The sequence below is a fragment of the Zonotrichia leucophrys genome, chromosome 13, assembly GCF_028769735.1.
Source record: "Zonotrichia leucophrys gambelii isolate GWCS_2022_RI chromosome 13, RI_Zleu_2.0, whole genome shotgun sequence".
In the NCBI taxonomy this organism is placed as follows: Eukaryota; Metazoa; Chordata; class Aves; order Passeriformes; family Passerellidae; genus Zonotrichia; species Zonotrichia leucophrys.
The window spans coordinates 8,284,778-8,305,957 of record NC_088183.1 but is presented as its reverse complement, the minus strand read 5'-3'; the positions used below and the strand labels follow the sequence as shown (position 1 = coordinate 8,305,957).

The window sequence follows — 21,180 nt, the reverse complement described above, 5'->3', positions numbered from 1 at the left end:
GGGAGGACAAGATAAGAATAGGCACTCATGAGATCCCTTTCCAGGGTTTCTGGCTGGAATCTTAAATAATTTTAGGAGTCTAATGAGGACTTGGCCCTTTACAGCATCATTACACACCCTCTCTCAGCAAGCACTGAACAAACCATTATAAACACTAAGCAAAATAAAAAGTTGTGAATATGACAAGTGGCAGGGATTCAAGGAATGCCACATCTCTGTTAATTTTCTGTGCATCACATAGCTCTAAAGGTAGAACAATGATACTGTATCCCTTTCTGCCATGAGTATAAGGAAATTCCAATAGATGCTGATAACTGCTGCTCAGTAGCCAAACAGAGTGAGAACATGAGGATCCCTGTTCAAGAACACTTTCCAGAGTCTGCATGGTCACTCCAGTGTGTTCCCTGCAGCACTGAGGCATGAGTAGAATCCAATGTGCAGAGAAGGGTCATAATACATATGTAAATTCTGAGCAGTTTGAATTCATGATGTGTTAAGGAGAATTAGAGAGAAATGCAGAGGATCACCTTCCTCTGTGTCTTCTGGCCAGGAACTGTAGTTTACAGATGCTTTGTAGAGTTTGAACAGCCACACTGTTCTGATGAGTTTGGTCCTTTAAGTATATAGAAGTACTGTGCTGGGTGCTATTTTCTAAGCAGGAGTGAATTTTTATTCATTCTAAGCCAAAACATAGTTTTAAACAAAGAAAACACTGCTGTGATTTCAGTCCTTTTATATGGAGTGGGAGCTGAGTTCTTCTCTTTGTCCTTCTTTCTCAGAGGTTTTGCAGAGGGCTCTGAGATCACCCCTTGGGTGTATCCTTGTAGCAAATTACTGAAGTATCTCTGTGCCTTGAAAAGTACCAAGAGTAGCTGAGTACTGCTCAGTGTCACCTGGGCTTGAGTGATTTTCAGCATCCTCAAAGGAGATCCAGTTGATGGATAAGAAGAGGAGGCAGGGAGCAGAGTTATCCCACCCAAAATTTTAATCAGTGCAGTTCCTTACCCAGCAGTACTCAGTTGTGTGAGTGGTTGTGCTGAGACAGTGGAGAACTGGTACAGGGAAAAATAATGACAAAGAGGGTGGGGCTGGTCTTTTCCAGCCCATGTCAGGTTCAGGCAGCTGTGAAAATGTATTCCTCCAGTAAGGAAGCAATTCTTTCCCAACGCAGTGTTGTCTTGCAGTGTCCTCAGCTCCATTATTTGGACCTTAGACAGGTCTGAAGGGAGCAAACAGAATAGAGCAGCAAGGCTCTAGCATACAGCTTTCAGAAGCACAAAGCCTCATGAATAAAGAAGATGGAGGATTTATTCCAAAAGTTACAGCATATGGTTGATCCATTTCACCTCTGATGTTATCCAGGAATTAGGCTGTCAGTTTTGGCTAATCTATGGAGGTATTGATATTATGAGCACCATTCTGCTGTCTCAGTGCTTAAATATCTGCTGTATATTGGGGAAGAAACATCTCTAATTTAATTAGTTCAGTTTATGGCATGAATGAGTTTAGGAATTATTATACGATGGATGCTTACTTAAGAGAGACTTAATTATTCATTTCTACATTTGGGTAACAGTAACATTTCCTCACCAGAAATACATTCCTGTTAAGCTTTTAAGTATTAGTTTCTTCCACTGAGCTGTATAAAAGTCTGATGAAAGAAAAATCTGATGCAGACACAGTAAATTACCCTGCTCCCACCTCACACTGAGATTGAGTTTAGGAATGATTAATGTGCTATAGATTTCTATAGCAGGTCAGAAGATGCAAAGAAAATGATCCCCTCATTCGCACCAGGACACAACAGCTCTGGTGTTTAATATGTTCATCCACGCTTTGTCTCTCTCAAGGGTATGAATTTGGAAGCCAAAAAGGCATTTATCTTTTTTCTGTGTAGAGAAGGGAGAGGATGACAATTAAATTACATAATGGGAAGGCTAAGCCTCTGCAATTTGTATTTGATCTAAAAACAACTATTATCTAGAAAAATGGATCAAATTCTACTTTTGGGGATGTTACTACCCTGCAGTGTTAACTAGACAGCACGAGTGTGACTGAAAAACCTTTTCTGGGTTTGTTTCATGTCATTAAGTCTACAACTTAATGTTACTAATTAAGAGTAAATCCTGAGAATTAAATGGGTGGTTATTGGGATGAAGAGGCTTTTTTCTCTATACTTTAATTCATCATGTCTCTCTCCTGCTGTGTTGTGGCAACAGTTTACATAAAAATTTGCTTAGATAGCCTAGATTTTGAAGCAGAATTCACTTTTCACTTCTGGAGTAATGGGCTTCACTTCAGGACATACATGGGACATGTCCTGTCCTGGGAGAACTGGAAATGTTCTTGTGCCTGTGTGGCGGTGCTTCCACAGCAAACTGAGACTTCTGCTCCTGTTGGCGCTTTTCTTTCTCCTACAAAGTGATTGTCTATAGGGGAAGTTGATGTTCTGTAAGAACATCACAAAAGCTCTGAGGCAGGTTATTCTAGCAAGAACAGCTGGGTGGGTTTGTGTGGGGGATAGAATGTAAGAAAATAAAGATGGTGCAGAAGGTAATCTCACACCTGAGGAGTGGCAGCTGCACTGATCACCAAAGATTAGGAACAGGCCTGCCCTTAACAGGCCACAGCTGTGTCCAATAAGGATGAGGGCTATAAAAGAGTGGGGTAGATGGGTGAGGGGAGAGTTGTTGGAGTTTGTTGGCTGTGCTGTGAGGAGATGCACATGAGAAATCACTGAGAAGCTATGGGAGCTTTATCATCTTGCAATAAGATGATAACAGGTTTTCCAGAACAATTAGTTGTTGTATGCAGAGAGGACTTCAATTCAATTGACAGCTGCAAAGGTACTTTTGTATATATTTGAGGAAACAATAACTGGTCTTTTCTCAAAATAGCAAAGTTTTGTGTCTCAAGCCAGGATATATTAGGTTATTCAGGTACTTGTTATTTGTGCAGTTTTGTTGAAATGATTTAAATTATATCAGTCACTTGGAACATGATCTTCCTCTATTAGCAATGATCCTACTCCCCATGCCCAACTTGAATCAGGCATGACTCTGGAAGCAAAATAAAGCTGTGTGTGAATCATAACACAGCTCAAATAACAAGGAAAACTGAAGAGGGCTCAGCTTGAAAACCATTTCAAAGAGAATGGAGGAGCCATTTGGAAAAGCTTTTTGCAAACAGATTCAGGCCCAGGCTGCAGCAGAGCAATGACTCTCCAGGGCCCTGGGCTGTGCTCATGTCCTTGCTCCAGAGGGCTCCCCCATCAAAGCTGATTGTGCTGCCTGCTCCAAAATGCCCTCCCAGTGCCACAAGCTGTGCCAGCCCAAACTGCCAGTGCTGTGTACAGGTGAGGGCTTAGTTTCTCTCAAATATTTCTACCAAAAAAAAGGCATTTTCCTTGACCAGTACATGTTATAGGTACATTTTCATTTTATCAAAAGATGCCCTTTTGTTATCTTTTTTTTCCAATAAAACTACCCCCACGGACTCAGATTTTTATCTGCTCCATTTTTCATGTCTAGTTTTACTCAAAAAGTAAATATAATGTTTCAAACAACAAAACTAGAACAAATGCAGAACATATCAAAGATACATACCTGGGAAATGTAATCTGCTTGCCTATTTTTTCTTTCTTTTTGCCTTGTTTCTAAAGGAAAAAATTTGTTCCTGAAAAGTACTTTTGCACAGCTTCATGGTGAACTCAAACATCTCAGAGTCAGTGCATAAAACCAGCCTCAATTCACCTGCTTTCAAGGTTTAGTCACCTCTCTTCATCTGGATGTCAGAATTTCAGCAAATCTCTTCTGCAGGAAAATTTAGCTGCTTCTTGAGCACTGCAGTGCAATATATTCACTGTTCTGTCCTGGTTTATTTATTTTAAACAAATTCCTTTTCTTGCCTATGATAGGCTAGTCATCATCAGAAATTATCCCTGATGTTTGTTGATCAAGAGTGGATGCTCCAGAGGAAAGGGAACATGATGCTGTCACGTTATTTTTTTGGGGAAATATGTGTCTTAGTTTTTGTCAGATATGATACTCAGGGTTGTGTTAGGATCCAGTCATTCACATTGCCATACCAGCTGATAAAGGGAAATTTGTATGTTTAAAAAAGTAGACATAAGAAGCCTTTTTCCTTCCCTTTTCCCAGTGTTGCTCTCAGTAGCAGACAGCAAGCAGCTGAGATGAGTGGGTTTATGGATGGCTGCAGAGGCTGTCTCCATTGCCAGCCTGTGCAGATCCATCAGCCACTCTGCAGCATTCTCCTGCAGCAGCAGGGGAGCAGACAATCAGCCCCATGCCAGTGGAGGGTCTGATGGGATGGGGAGGCTGGACTGTGGCTTTCTGTAGGCTTGGAAATGCACTGCAATGAGAAGTCTTTGTGGAGCTTGAGCAGTCAGAGGCACTTTGTGGGAGTAACCACCACCAGCAAACACACATATTAAAAGCCTTGGATGTTTTAAAGTGAAAGGAATTGTACTGTGTAATTTTTGGTTGTTCTTTAAGGCAAAAATTGCTTATTGCAAAAAAAGTAAGTACCCATTAAAAAATTTGCAGACTCTACCTTACCTAATCAGACTTCTTTACATTACAGCAACTCAATTTAGAATACAGTTGAACATAAAAAAATATATTTTTTCATTTGTAAATCACTTTCAAGAGCAGAATCAATCATCATGCCACTCCACAGCTCCAGTTGCTAAAGGGAATATTGCAGTAAACAAGCAATGTTAAGAGCTTGTTTAGCATACAAAAGTGTAGGTCATCACACTTCAAATGGAAGAAAATGGTTTTAAGTAGAATTGAGTATTTTGTGTATTTATATGAATTTGACACGGGAGATGAGAGGTCCCCAGAACATCCCCCAGATTCTCTTTGGAATTACTTTATTTTGAGCGATGAGCTAAAATAAATAACACTGATATATAAGGCAGCAAGTATAACATGGTTCTTGCTTTGGAAGGATTTTTCTGTTGGTTGTACATCCAACCCTGCTCTATCCATCTTCCATCTCAAGATTTTTTTATTTTGCTATGCATTCCAGAAGAGCTAAGCATACTCTATGACAGCCAGGAGAATCTATATCATGTATATAAATAAAACAAATATTTCAGCTATCAATCTGCTGAGCAGCAGCAATACCTGTAGTTAGCTCAGTGCTCAGAGGTGGCTCAGAGCACTGCACTCCAAAGAGCCAAGAAAGTTCTGACATTTGAAGAGCTATATTGAGAAAAAACCAAGGCTCATCTCTGTTATTTGAAGGGTATTTTGGGGTATTATGGTTTATCAACATTTGGATTTGATAGTCTTAGCTGCTGAAACTTGACTAGGTCACTTTTGGAGGGGTTAGCTGCTCCTGAAGGGCTGTTTCCCAATGCAAGCCTGGGAAAGGAGGAGATATTTTAACTGCTTGAGGAGAGAACTGAGAAAGCGACTGCAAGTGCAAGAAAGTTGTTGGTGTGGCAAAGAGAATGGTCTGGTCAGCCGTGTGTGGAGAACAGTCAAGCACATCAGACAGGAGGGGCAGACACAGCACAGCCCATGTAGATGAGTTTGGGAATGAACAAAGGCCAGCTGCTGCCTTTTTGGGAAGATTAACAATTTTAACTGTGGCCAAGCTACCTTCAAATCTCACCATGCTGTCTGTGGAAAAGTAAGTCTCTAGATCAGAGTTGTGTGAGCAGCCCATAAAACCATGTAGCCAAAAAAAACTTGGGTAAGTGATCAGAGACTTTTCTCCTTCATTGCATTCCTCAATGCCCCCACTGCCCCTGGGGCCAGCAGAGCCCAGCCCAAGCTGCCCAGGAGATGTGCCCCAGGAGAGGGCTCTGTGTGTGATTCCACATCTGAACTGATTTCTGCAAAGCACCTTTGCAATCTTCACCATCAAAGAGGAACCTGAGTGTTTAAATCACATATGGGAAGTGATGGTGGATTAGAAATACTTGGAGGGTTTCTTCTTAGTGAAGTGGAATTTTAATCCATTAAATGAAAAATATACAATGTTATTTCCTGGCTAGAATGGACTGAAAGTAGAATCAGGTATAATCAGTGTGGAAATGCTGGAATTGTAATAAATTGAGAAGGTTATTATGTTTTGAGCTTACTGACAGTAAGTTGTTGAGGTGGGTCCAGGAGATGTATTGTGTCCAGCTTTCTAGGGATAAATTCTTTGGCTCAGCTTTCACAGAACCACTGGAAGATTAAAACTTCAGACAAATAAACTACAATCTAGTTTGGCTTTCTCTGGAAACTGATGTTGTCTGGCTTTGAAATTCAAAGTAGGAAGCAATCCATTGTCTAGTTGATGAGTACTACAGGTACAAATAAGCAGTGTTCATCAGAACACCATCAGAATCTGCAAGTGGCAGGATGGTGAAGAAAGGAAAGTTTGTGTGAGCACTCACTAAATTATAAATTTTCAGGAAATTCCTTCAAATTTCCTTATATTATAAAGGCAGATAAGAAATAGACATGTGACTTTGTTTTACTCTACAGCATAAGCAAATCATGAATCTCGCTGGCTTTGCCAGTGCTGTTGCTGCAGATGACAGAAAGGAATTTGTTATGCTAAGCATAGGAAGAAGTGTTGTAAATTCTCAGCCATGGTTTTCCATTAGATGTATATATGGAAAGAAATTAGATGTTATTTCTTTAGTCAGTATTCTGCTCTCATTTCTGTCACTTTTACATCTGTACAAATCTGTTAATTTCAGTTCACGTACTCCTGATTTATATAATCTGTCCCAGTGAGTGCAAAGTAAACAGAGAGAAATAGGTAATTAAAGATATCAAGGACATTTAGGAGAGAGAAACTCTAGTGACAATCCATCAAATGCATTGGGACAGATGGTGAAAAATCATGGTATCTCCATGACAGCCAGAAGTGAAATAGAAGGCAGAATAGAAGTTGTTTTTCTGACATAAAGAATTGCCAGAGTGAAAGATAGTGAGAATACATTGGAGGTGTGGATTGCAGAAAGCCAAACAGCCAGGCTAAGCCCATAATAAGAGGAAATAAAGAATTGGAGGATAGCTTGAAGAACAAGTTAAAGATACTTGAGTGAAAAAAGGAAAGGGACAGGACAGGGTTAACTGTAAACTGTCTTTTACAAAGAAATGTTAACATGGATGGCTGAAAGCCAGTATGAAGTTGGGAGAAATTTAACAGATCAGTGAGAGCAAAGGAGGTTTAGCCTGAGTGAATGGAAAACTAAGAAAATCTGAGCCAAGGTAAAGAGATGCAATAAGAAATCTTTTAGGTAGTTGCATACTAAAGTTGAAGCAATAAGCTCAGAACAAAAGCAGCTAACAATCTTCAGTAAACACTCCTTTTGTTGCTGGAGTTGTCAGCAGTCACAGAAAAATCTTTGCAGTGTTTGTAAACCACAGAACCACTGAACCTTGCATAAAGAAATAAAAGATGTACAGGTAATTGTGCAGTTCTCTTTAATGTCAATGCAAACCTGTAGGAAAAAACTGTACAACTGAAGGGGCACTCTGAAGGTCTTAAAATCCAGAATTATGAAAATTTTTGATCAATGAATTTTTGCTTCCCCATCTTATTTTGAAATGTTGATAATTTTTTTGAGGCAGGAATGTGAAATTAAGCATACAGAACTTGATACAATAAGCTGTAAATCAGACAGTGCTAGGAGTCTTAAGAGAGGCAAAGGGCTGCAGTTGAGAGTGTAATTGCACAGATATGGTAGCCAGGAAAGCACACTACAGGGTCACCTTACAGTGAGAAGGAGTCACACAGAATATTAAATATGGTTATTTTAAGTTCCAAGTGTGTGGATTTAGTGTGGGTTTTTCAAAAATCAAGGCTCCATTTTTTACCCCATTTATAGATATAGAGAAGAGGGGATTCTACTGAGCCAAAACACAGCCAAATAAAGCAGTGCTGTTTCCTGCAGGGATGTTGGTGTGGAGTGTATGTTTATTCATCCTCTGAGCAGATGTGAGATTCATTGTGGCCATTTTCTTCAAGCTCTTCATGGCTCTTGTCATGATTAATGACACTTGATTTTTGAAAGGATATTTGCCCATGTATAATGGTGCCTTCCAGCAAATTTCAGGATCTGCCAGCCTGTCTCAGAGGTGAGCTATAGATGGAATCTTAGAAGAGGGTCTGCTATAAAGAAAAGAATGATTAAAAAGTGCAAAATATGGTCTGTTGGCAGATGGCTTTGGTGGTTCCTGCTTGCCCTTTTGCTGCTGCATTGTACTTCACCTTCTGGATTCATCTCACGCTGGGTCAGACTTTCCCCTCAGTTTCTCTTCAGTCAGTATTATTGCTCATCCCACAGCAGTTCAGCTGACATGATCTAGATTTAGCCATCCTGTGTTTAATCAGGATCTATTTTAGTCCTTGAAGGTCTTGAAGCGATGTGCAGTGAGCACAGGACATTTCTTCATTAGCATTTTAGTTTCCATCCCAGTCTACCTCAGAAACAAACCTCCCATTTGTTTCCAGTCACTGCACACTGCAGAGCACATCAAATGGATTCTTTATTGATGCAAGGAGAAAACAAGATGTGTTTGGAGATATGTGAACCTAACAACCAAGAGATCAGTGCAGAGGATGAGGCTGGAGCTAAGTGTGAACTTAATGAGCAGAGCAGATGTTGGATCCTCAGTGTGAATTATCCCATTCTGCAAATCCAGTCCCCAGGCACCCTGCCCTTGTTGGTGGAGGTGTCAGACTCTGCACTGCAGGAGCATTTTCTGTGGATCTGCTTTCCTTCCATGAGATACAGCTGCAAGCCTGCTTGTGCAAATTGCCACTGCTGAAGGGTCTGGTCCTTCCTCTGTCACATAAGTGCTTTTCAGACATCAGATGTTCTCAATCCTCTGTTAAGAAGTGATACACTAAGCCATAATTTGCATTTTATTAGCTGATTGCAGGATTCTAACATGAAAAACAAGTGCATGCTGTTTCCTTTAAACCACTGTAGCAGTCTCAGTGTGGTTAAACCATTATTTTCTGAGGACTAGACAAACTGGGAGATCTAGAAGAGGGTAGATTTTTCCAGTCTTCCAGCTAATATTAAAATTCTCCAGGATATTTTTCATTCATCTGGAATTTTTTTCTCTTGAATTCCTGTTGCAGTTTCCCTCACAAACATTTCTCAAAATACTTGGGTGAAAATGAGTTCAACTCTGTTGAAATATTCTTCCAGCTCATATTATGTTTGACTGAGCTGACAAATGGCTTGACAGCCTTCTTGGAATCTGCCAAAATACAGTGTCAGGAATGACAATGCCATGCAAGGTAATAATCTAAATGAATGTTGCTGCAGCTGAGCAGTCACATTCCTGACTCTCTATAATTCACGTAGAATGAGGCAAGTCCCCAGATGTTTTTTTCATAGCAATTGGAAAAGTTTGGGTTGTGTTTCCCTATTAACACATGATTATAACTCACATTTCATGGTTAGCTTACTACAAATTTAACACATTTCAAATTATTCTGTAAATAATGGTGCTTTATTAATCTGTTCAAACTCCATTGGAGCAAGGGCTGCTGTTATTTAGTTTCTCAGAAATCCCAAACATACATGAATTAGAAGTTTCATAGTGTTTGTGGAGGTGAATTTAATCTTGTGGAGCATGGAACCTTAGTGGGTTTGAAGTGTAATTTCTAATTTGAGCTGTCTGAGAGAACCTACAAATAGACTTTAAAGCTTTAATGTAAAAATTATCTTCTCTGCCTTACTAAAACAAGTCTTAATTCCATCAATACTTTAATGGCACTGTATTATCACAGAATCAGAGAATGGGTTGTGTGGGAAGAGACCTTGGGGATCATCATCTCATTCCAACCCGTGTAATGGGCAGGGACACCTTCCACCAGAACAGGTTGTTCGAAGCCCCATCCAGCCTAGCATTGAACACTTCTAGGGATGGGGCAGCCAGAGTTTCTCTAAATTGCCAGGTAATTTAGTGTTTTATATCTTGTAGTGAATGTTTTCAGAGACCCTCAGCACATTTCTTTAATTCCATATCCTGTAGTTGCAGCTGCTCTCTAAAGTACACATTTCCTTTGATTTTATATCTCTAAGGTTTGGAGATTAGTTGCGCTGCAAGTTTGAACTATTTTCTCAGTTGTTAGAATTAAATAGCTAGTTGTACTAGACCTCAGGTGTAAAATTACAGCTGATCAAAATGCAAATGTTCTCTTTTTCTTAAAGAATTCTCTATGACCTTCTGTACTCTTCAGATGTCTGTCAATGCTGGCTTTTTCAGGTTCTGTTCTTTGCTAAAATGCTGGTTTGATTTTCTTTAGACCCATTTTATGATTTAATCCCTTCAAGAGTGTGCAACTATAATGTCTAGAGATCAGGAGCAGGCTTCTATTTACAGCTGAACAGTTCAAAAATTTTGAGATCTGGGAGCTCTCTATTCTCTTGAGCCACAGGCACTTGGTTAGAAGGTTCCTGAGACTGGAAAACAAAGTTTTGCTACATCTTTGTTTCTCATGTCATTGTTCACTCCATGCCACACTACATGCTGACCTTTTGTCACTGATGCAGAGGCTCATGTTCTGGCAGCCTCAGGAGTGCATTATATATTCCTGCAGGAGTTCTTTCAGATGTGTGGCCTTGATCCCAGTGCATGCTACTGGAAGAAATGAAAGGTCACTTAGTTTTCTTGGTTTTATCTGAACTTAGCTTGAATATTGCTTTATCATTGTGATCACAGCTGTAGAAGCCTAATACAATATATATTTCCTATTTATAATTTAACCTTTTCTAAAGCAGCTCAGAATGTAAGTAATTGAAACTGAATGTGGTTTCTGGAGTGCTTACTGTGTGAAATTCCCAATGTACACAATTGCAAATCTTAGATGATGAACCAAGTGCCAGTGCAAGCATAAATAAAATGATCGAAGTTTCTGAAAACATGTAACACCAGTGTGTTATCTTTGAACCTTTCTGCTCCTTTGTTTGACATGATTCTGAAACAAAGAATCCAAGTATATTAACAGAATGGAGTTTGTTATTGACTTCCAGCTGAAATTATTATGTAGAATTTGCATCAGTACTTCTGGGGTGAGCAGTTCTGGAATCAGTGCTTAGGGTATGAGGGGTCACTGACTCCCTCCCTCCATGAGGGGAAGATGCTGAGATGGAGTAGAATCTTCATCCAGTAATGCTGGAGTTCCTTTGCTGCTGAGGAGTCCTCCTAGCAGAGGTGTGCAAATTAGAGCACCTTCTTCATTGCAAGTGCAAGACTTCTCTGGCTTAAAATGCTCAGCATGGATCAGAAGTTGCCTTTGGACAGTGTTCTGTGAGCTGCTTAAAAGCAAATTATGCACAAATTGAGTAGTCAGGTGCTCTCTTCTGCTAAAATAAAGTAGGCTCAAAGGTAGTGGAAATCTGTGCTGTGGACACCAACAGCTTTGACATTTGAATCCCACTGGAACCATTACTGCAGTTTAGCTATCTGATGCCTGAATCAGAATATTCTGTTTCTTTGGCCTTTTTAGCTTACTTTTTTTAATCATTGTTATTGATTACTTGAGCTAAATCCTTTGAAATACCATTCCAAAAAAGCCTGCTTCTCTAAAAAATACTACTGCTTCAGCCAGATGGCTAGTAGCAGTCACTGAGGAAAGGTAACTTGTCATTATTAATTTACAACTGACACAGAAAATTAATTTCTTAATATTCATAAAATCTTATTTAATCAGAGTAATAAATTAATGAGGAACTGTCACTAAAAAAAGTTGCATTTGTGTATCTCCAATGACTTTTCAGGAAATGGGTAGAGATAACACAGGTCTATCAGTAACAGAAGAGCATAATGAAGGACTTTTCTGAATTAAGGGTCTTAACTTGTGGATGCCCCATCCCTGGAAGTGTTCGAAGCCAGGTTGGATGGAGCCCTGAGCAACCTGGTGTAGGGGGTATCATCGTGGCTTGGAACTGGATGAGCTTCAAGGTCCCTTCCAACCCAAATCATTCGGTGACACTGACTGAATCAACCAGCCCCAACTATCATGTACACTTCCATCACATGATGACTTTTATAAACTGAGCAAGATACTAAAATAACCTTCTGGGTGTTGAAGTTGGTGACAACCAGAGTGAGGAGCCTTTACCAGAAGGGGAGCAGCGTTTCTGTTTGCAGAACTGCTGCACGTTTTTCACTGGTTTGCTCCCATTAACCCGCCCTCAGTTTTGCATAATGATTTTTGATGTAGTGTTCTTTTTTATTTTTTTTTAGAATGGATAAAATGTCAGAGACAATTAAGAAAATGATGTTATAAACTGGAATGGAAGCTGCATATTTGTAATGGCTCACAGGGTTTCTGATCTAAAATGTGCACAACCCTCTCCCACCCTCAGCAGCTGGTTATGTCATGGACTGGTTGCCCATGACTGCTTCTTCCTGATGCAGTTCTAAGAAATTTCAGATATTGGCTAAAACTGACTAAAGGGCTGCAAAGTTGTCCTTTTCAACAGCAGCACATTTGATTTCACCTTTTGCAGAGATTTCTTCAACAATACTTGGAGCTGGATTTTCTCTGAAGCTACAAATGAAGTACAAAGTCTATGTGCTCCCAGGGACAGTGCATTGCTCATAATCCAGTATAATTTATACAGTCTCCTTCCAATCATTAGTTATGCATTTAAATAAGTATTTGAAAGACTTGGGACACTGTAACTAATTTAATTGTCTCTACAGAAAATTTTGTCCCTAAGTATCAAAGTTAGATAAGTTGATTTTATTCAAGTGCTGTTTGTTGCCTTGTATGTTTTGACTATTGGGATTTGTATATTTGAGTGGAACATCAGTATTTTATGCATAACTTCTATTTTATAACTTTGATATTAGGAGAATTATCACATTTTTTTCATAATGAGATTATTCCCATTTTGGTAAACTTAAAAAAAATTTACATGACTCAGAAGAAATTTCTGAAAACTTGTAAAATAAACCAAGAACTAGCAATGTATTTAATCATTATGCAAATTGTTTTTCTCTGTAAAGCAGTTCCCATGTGTGAAAGCAGTGGTAGCATTAGGGTTTTTTTTATGTGGGTGTTGTTCTCCAGATACAACCCCATAAATGATCAGCTAAAAAGAACCAGTGATTGTGTCAAAAACAGCTACTGCAGAATATTGTCAAAGCAACAAGGGTACTGCAAGTGCAGCCACATTGCCAATGGCTTTATAACCTTCAGGTTAATGTGTTTGGCTTTCAAGCTGCCTAAAACCAGTTGCTTTCTAAGCACGTAATTTGAATTTTTGACTGAAAATTAAGATGTGGAAAGAGTTCAGTAGCTCTCTTTTCAAGGTTTGTTTTCAGTATTACCCCTGTTGAGAATATGATTTATTAACAATACAAGTCTCTCTGTAAAGACCCTGCAGGGGCCATTCCCCAGTAGTATTTGCAATTATAAACTGAGATCAAGGCATGGTGGTTTTGATAAGAGGAAAACAAGCAAATGATCATGTGAGAAAGCATCATTAGGCCAGGCTGTGACCTGTGAATCTTCATGTCACATGGTGAGCACTTCTGTTATTTTTGTGCATTAGTTGGGACCTTGTGAGGCTCACCAGAGGCAGTGAGTTAACCTGGCAGTCCAGCTGGGAATTTCAGAGAGCAGAAGCAATGCTGCTTTGAGGAATCACACCTGGAAGGAGAGGGAATAGATTTGTGTTATCTCTGGCTCTGCTTCTTCCTTCCTGTCTGAGTGGGTGCTGCTCAGCTGGGGAAAGGGGGAGCTGATGGTTCCCATTCCAGGGGTCAGTCTGGCCTTGGGGCTGTGGCAGCTCTGGCAGCCCAGCAGGGATCACAGTGTCCATCCCTTGGGATGGGAACCCTTGGGAGTTCTGCCTTGCTTGCTGTAAGAGAGCTATGCAGCCTGCAGCACCACCTCTGAAAAGCTTTATGAAGTTAGGGAGAATTATTTAATTCAGGCAGGGGTAACAGGATTTTAGCACATGCTAATGAGAGGAGTTGAGGCAGAAGTGCATTGTAGTTCTGATGTTAGTCTGCCAAAAGGGACAGCAAAGAATAACAAAACCAAGGCACTTTTTCCCTGCCAGTCCCCCAGTTTTAGATATTTCCAGCACAGACAACTGTGTGATTGTCCCAGCCACCCAAATATATCAGCTCTGTCAGGCATGTGTGCTGGCGCAGGGCTGTGCCACAGTGGCTCCCAGCTGGCCTCATTCATCCTGCTTGGAGCACAGGCACTGAAAATCAGCATCTGTTTGCCCTCAACATTGGAGACATGCACTCTGGCTTCATGCTTTTGGATAAATAAAGAGTGGTTTGGGGTTTTTGAAGAAATATTTTTAATTTTTACTATATTTGTCTTTTTACAAAACACCCTAACAGCTAAAAAAACCCCACCCCTCAAAAAATAACAACTCAAACCAACCAAATAAAATACTGAAACAAAAACCACCAACTGCAAAACCCAAGAGAGCAGCAGGAAGATTTCTATATAAAAGCCCATGTGATTGAGTTGTAAGAAATTACAATTTTTATTCTAGCTGATATGGGCTCAGTGGTAAGGAATATTTAATTTTTTTTCCCAAATATTGTAATTTTTAAAATTGCTGCCACTCCAGTGAATGATTGTGAGTATGGTTAAGAAAGGTGAAACTTTCAGCATAGACTTTTCTCAGTATTACTCATGGAAACTTCTGCAAAAGTCTTTTCGCAAAACAGGAGTGGCAAATCTTTCCTAATATAGCAGAAAAAAAAAGCCAACCAACCAAAAAAAACTTTTAATTTTTGAAAATAAGAAACACAGTAACATTCTGGGCTGTTAATATGGGCAGAAGAAGTTGGTGTTGCACATTAGTGGTATCTGAGAATTTGAGTCTGATGAGAAATCTGAGATTGTAACGTATGGTCAAGGATTTTTTCAATGTCATACACATCTGAGGCCTCATTAGGATATTTATTTATGAATTTTATACTGTTAATGTACTATAAATCACTGTTAATAAATCACTGTTAATGTACTTGCCATTATATAAGAATCTAATGTGAATGGTTATACTTTTATCAATTCATTATATTTTCATTAATGACTTAACATTCTAGGCATGTCCTGATATTGCAGACTTTTCATTACACATGACATTGCTTCTTCTGCCATGGATTCTCAGTGTCACCACTCAATGTTGGGAGCTCCTTCAGTAAACCTGGATATTCCTGGCCTTTTTGGGACATTTCTCCCTAAACTTAAAGCTTTCTCATACAAAATTTAAAACTAAATATCTCCAGCAGCAGCATTACTAATTCACTAAGCCAAAGCATCCTGTTTGGATGCAGTTCTCTGATTCCTTGGGGGAAGAGAGAGCATGGACTTGGTTAGAGATATCTTACATAGAGATCTCATTGGGGAGCTTTGTTCACTGGAGTACTCAGTGGGTAAAATACATTCTCTTCCTCTTAAGCAAATAAAAAATAAATAGTTAAATAAATAATGTGTAATTTGCTGACACAAGCTATTTGCTTAAAACAGGCAATAGGCCTTGGGGGGATATTTATGACAAGCTGGATTGACTTTAGCAAGCAGCAGCTGGTGCTTTAACACTGCTTGGTGTTGGAATGATCTTCTGCACTGCAAGGTAGAGAGGCAGAAAATGCAGCTGCATCTTCCTGGAGCTAATTTTAACAAAAACAATGAGCTGGTAATTACCACTTTTTCCAGCTGGTCCTTATGAGGGTGAAGGGTTTATTCATAGATGGAAGGTGAGAGAGGGAAATAGTGAGCAGACTGCAAAGCAGTGTTAATAAATTGCCCTCCTGGAGGTACTTAGAAATTTAAACTCATGTTGGCTAGGAGGGGCTGGGAGTGAAGATTGCTTCCTCAGGGGTCTCTGTGAGTCCTGGGGTTCCTCCTTGGTGTAGGAGGTTCCTCAGGAGGGCTCTGTGAGCCTTCCCTGATGATTCTGCACCTTGGAGGCTCCTGCAGTCCTGAGGGATGCTCCCAGGCTTGGGGAAGCAAACTGAGCTGAGCTGCCTCTGAAAGGTACAAAATCAGGGGAGTGTTTTCAGTCAGGATCTGATTTCTGCTTGAGTCATACAAATAAGTTATAAGCTCAATTAATGCAACAAATATAAATATTTATGAAGGCATTTAACTAATGTTTGGCTGTATTGATAAATAAGAGCATCTTGCAAGAGCTTCTTTTTGACAAGTAAATAAAGTGTAGAGAGTGTTTGTGTGTTAAATTATCCATGCTTCATTAACTCTTCCAAAACATCAAGTCTAAGGTAATAACTAAATTCCAAGTGACAAAACAGTAGGATTAGTGGGAAGAACTTTAATACTTAAACTTCAGGAGAACAAGAAGCTGTTGTTTGCTTTCTTAGCTGGCAGGGGAAAAGAGGATAAATGTGTTTGGTTTTGCCATTAATTTCATTTTTTTTAAACTGTATTGTTATTGTAGTGATGAGAGGGGCAATAGGAGAGAAGAGCAGTCTCATATTAGTGTTCTGGTCTTAGGGACAATTTCTATTTGCTGGCTTTTCTGAGGTGACTAATAGGAAATTGTATTAGACCCAGATCTACTTCAAGGCTTAATATTTTTTGCAAATCAGAGCCCAGTCTATGAATTCTGATTAATCTAAGGGTTCTAATGAAGGAGAATTTTGAAATTTCTGATACAAACTTTTTGTGAACTGTTAAAAAAATGCTTTTAACATGCCCTTTGCATACTTAGTTTAAGATATGATTATTCTCTTGATTGACTTTGTTGATGGCACATCGATCAGGTTGGCTGGATTTGACAGCCACATACTGAATGCTAAAAGATCATTTTGGTCTTCTTAAGAAACAAGGATTTATTATGCACGGTGTGGCAAAATGGCTTTTAGAACATGGTGCTGGTGATGCCAAGGTCACTGTTTTGATCCCCATGTGGGCAATTTGCTTAAGAGTTGAATTTGATGATCCTTGTCAGTCCCTTCCAGCTCTGTGATTCTGTGAAAATGTGTTTGTTCTAATCTCTTAATTGCTCAAACTAACATAATAAAAATGCAATGAAGAACTGAGGCCCAAGTCTAGCAATTTATATTTGTTTTTATATTATATTGTTTCATTTATTATGTTCACAACTGGTTCCTAAGTTAGATATCCTGAGGGTAAAATCTGGAAGAAGGGTTCCATGATGCAAAACCGGACAGGCAGCTGCAGTCTCGCAATTTAATTGGGGTGTGGAAATCACTGGTGAGCCTTCTTCGGTGTGAGAGCCTCTGGGCTCCCTGCCTTGCTGTCTCAGGCTGTGCCCACCTCAGGCAGGCAACAGACTTCATCCAGGGGGCAGAAAAGGGTCTTACCAAGAGCTTTAACCCACACCTAGTGAGAAGAGAACACAACTCTAAATTTCCCCAAGAATTGCACTGGGCCTGGTTGGACAGGAGTTGAATTTCTTTTCCTGAAATTGGAAGTGAAATATTTAACCTGTGATGTGAGACTCAGCCAAGCCAACCCATCACTCTTCTATAACCCTGAATTTAGCTAAGGGAGTCAGATCCAGCCTTGGCTTGCAGTACCAGCTCTTCTCTTCTCATGCATGATTTTAGGCGTGCAATCCCTTTAGTTAATTAAAAGATTGACTTAGTCATATGCAGTCACTGAACCATGGGCAAAACCTACTAAGTGTGAATTCTGTGGAAGAAGAAAGATATTTTTAAATATTTGTTCATCAAAAATATTTCTCACTTGCTGTCACCTACTGTATTGAAGTGGCCCTGTGCCTGGTTTTGCATTCCCTTCAAAGTCCATCCAATAAATAGTCTTTAAATTCAGCTAAGAAAAAAATTAAATTATGTCTCTCTCATACCATGTATGTACAGGTGAGCCTATGGAAAACACTTTCTGGTGGTTTTACCTGCCAAAAGGGAATGAAAAAACCTTTTTTTTTGGTGATCTACAAGAAAGAAACACATTACTAGAATGGCATTTGGCTAATAGTGCAGCAGATAAAAAGTAGTTCATGGCAGCAGAGGTGGAAAGAGCAGAAAAGAAAGAGAGAAAATTGTTTCATTTGGGGGTGAAGGTCATCTGAAATAAGTGATTTCACATTTAAAAGGCCACTAAGGAGATAACTGATGAATGTTAACCTAATTTTATATTGCTTTATTTCATTCTTTTTTTCTTTTCTCATTTGTAATGCTTACGTGTTCAGGAAGTTGAGGTAGGTTTTTTAATTTTAACTTGTAAATATCCATAGAGTGAATAAAAATATTTACAGTATATCATAATCCATTCTATATTTGAAATTCTCTTGATCAACTGTTGATATTGTTATAAATGAAATGCATTGATACATGTTAACTATTGTGTTAATATTGATTAATTAAACTGTTAATATGAAAATTGCTTAAGTTTCATTTGTTACAGAAAGCATAAAGAATTTTGAGAACATTAGTATCAACTCTAGTAGAATGCTTAGAAATGCATAGATTTATGTCAGGAAGGTCTTTTACTGAATGGAAATTCAAATATCATAGATCGAGTCGATTGTATATATATATAGATATATATATATATGTGCTGCTTTTCTGTTGGAATAAGTTACAGTGAAATGATGATATTCCTTCAGAGACAGAGTTCCACCTTCTAACAAAGTCATTTGAGGATATTGTTATAAATCTCACCCCTTCCTGAGGACTGGCACAAAGCCCTGCCAGCTTCTGAGACAGAGCTTGAGGTGTGTATTTAAATGTGACACAGATTTTCTGCTCCCCATATCCACAGGATGAGTTTCACCTTTATGGTGCCACAACCCTTCAGTCTCAGTTCTTGTTTGAAGTGAAGCCCAGGCTCTGTATTTTGTGTTGTTGTGGTTTAATCCAGGTACCAACCAACCACCCTCACCCTCCCCATTACCTAGGTGGCAAAGGGAGGAGAACTGGGGGGAAAAAGGTAAACCCCATGAGTTGTGATAAGAACAGCATTATTATTATTAATAATTATTATTATTATTATTATTATTATTATTATTATTATTATTATTATTATTATTATTATTATTATTATTATTATTCCGTAAGAAAGACAAGTACTGCCCAGTACAATTTTCAGCCCCCCAGTACTGACCATCTCTCCCCAGCCAAATCAGCCCCATTTCTATTCTGGCCTTTAAGGTGTGGAATATCCCTTTGGCCAGTTTGGAGCACTTATCCTGGCCATTCTTCCTCCTGGCTCCTCTCTGCAAAAACCTGGGAAACTGGAAAGTCTTTGGCTTGGAGTAAACACTCCTCAGCAGCAACTAAAACATCAGTGTGTTATCAACATTATTCCCATCCCAAATCAGTGCTGTACCAGCTGCTAAGAGGAAAATTAATTCTATCCCAGCTGAAACCAGGACAGTTGTCCAACTTGCAGAAGTTATTTTGAACTGCTATTGACTGTATTGCTCTAATGTATGTATAGTCATTATTTACTCCTATAAATAATAATGGGGTTTATATATTGAAAATCTCAAAGGTTTTCTCCATTCCACCTTTTAGGGTTTTTTTCCCCTGTATTTTCTATGTTATCACACTGTGGTTTCAGGCACATTCTAAAATAAACATAATTTCAGTTTTCAAAATGGAATACTAAACAGGCCTGCATGAAGGAGAAGAGGAGGAATAATAGATCTACAGAAGAGATTGCTGTGTTGTAGGGTTTTTTTTGAGGAAGGTGCATTTTTTTGTAAAATATTCCTTTGACACTGAAATTGAGATAAACCCCCATTCCAATCCTTATTTCAAAACTGGTTCCATATGCCACCAGCATAAGAAATCCTTGCTGGGAGTTGAATTATTTAACAGTTTCTGATGCTGAAAACCCAGCAGCAAAGCAACACCTTGCAAAATATTTAAGAAGGCAAAAAAAAGAATATTTCGTTGCTGAAAAAAATTCCTCTATAAAAGCTGAAAATCCAACACATTCTGAAAAGTGATTAATGCCTGGTGAATTTAGCAGTACATCATCATCAGTTACAAAGCATTGTATAACCATGAGGGGGTTTTGTATTAGCAAAGCTGTGAAATTCAAAGGCAAGCCTGTGATTCTATTTCTGGTGCCAAACCCTGTACTTGTGAAGAAAAAAAAAAAAAGGATACTTTTGATGGATTTGAAATAAATTATGGGTAACAGTCTTTGCTGTTATTGAGGAACATTATCACTGTCCATGAAGTCAGTATGACACTGAGCATGAGCTTATTGGTTAAAAAAAATATACATTTCCTTCTGCTAGTCATGCAGAATAATTTGATGTAACCCAGCATTTGGCCATGATTGCCTGCTCCAGAACAATCCTGTCCACAGTGTTCTGGAAAGAGCATGGAGGGCATCTCATGGTGCTCACTGAGGCTGTGGAGTCCTCACTCCTGTAACAGCCTGCTCTGACCCCATAAAGTCATGCTGACTTCCAAGTCTCCAAAATATTCCAGGTCAGGGTGAGCTGGATAGCATGAGAGTGTGTGAAATTCAGTTTACTGGAGATAAATGGCAAATGTAGCCCTATGGAAGAAATAATTTAGGTCTCTTATTCACACAGATGGGTTTTTAGTTACCATCCTGGCAGGAAAAAGAAATCTCGGTGTCATTCTGGACTGCTTGATGAATACATCTCTTTAGTGGCCTCCCTCTGGAAATGAATATAGAATACTGGATATATTAAAAAGGAAACAAAGATTAATATGCAGAAAAATATGACAGTGCTGTAGAAATTTTCTATGCTTCCCTATCTCAAATAGATAATTCTGGTGTTATCACGCCCTCTGAAAGAGGACACAAGTGAGATACACAGAGTGTGCTGAAACTGATATATCAGCTGGGCTTAACTCCCAGTTCTTCAGCACTAGGGCTGATGGCACTCTGAAGCAGGGAAACTCTGCCTTCAGATAAATATTTGCTAAGTACACAGAATACAGATTGATCCAATATATGCAGTTTTCCATTCTTTCTGGAGAGAGGCTTGTTTGCAACAATCATTATTTGGCCAAGCACTCTGACAGTCTCTGATTTCTCCAGTGTAAAATCCAGTGAGAATTGTGTAAAACAGAACCACAACACTCATAGCACAATGATGTCTTTACATCAGATTTTGTAAAATTTTCAAAGTTGAGTAGTGGAACAGTGACAAAAATATTCACTGTAAGTGCTCCTGGAAGTTGTTGTACTATTTAGATGTAA

The 21,180-nt window shown here is 39.1% G+C and overlaps 1 protein-coding gene across 1 annotated transcript in view; it reads left to right on the top strand.

The window, feature by feature from the left end:
* SPOCK1 (SPARC (osteonectin), cwcv and kazal like domains proteoglycan 1) overlaps positions 1-21,180 on the top strand; it is a 265,333-nt gene that overhangs the window by 62,538 nt on the left and 181,615 nt on the right. The window lies entirely within an intron of this gene.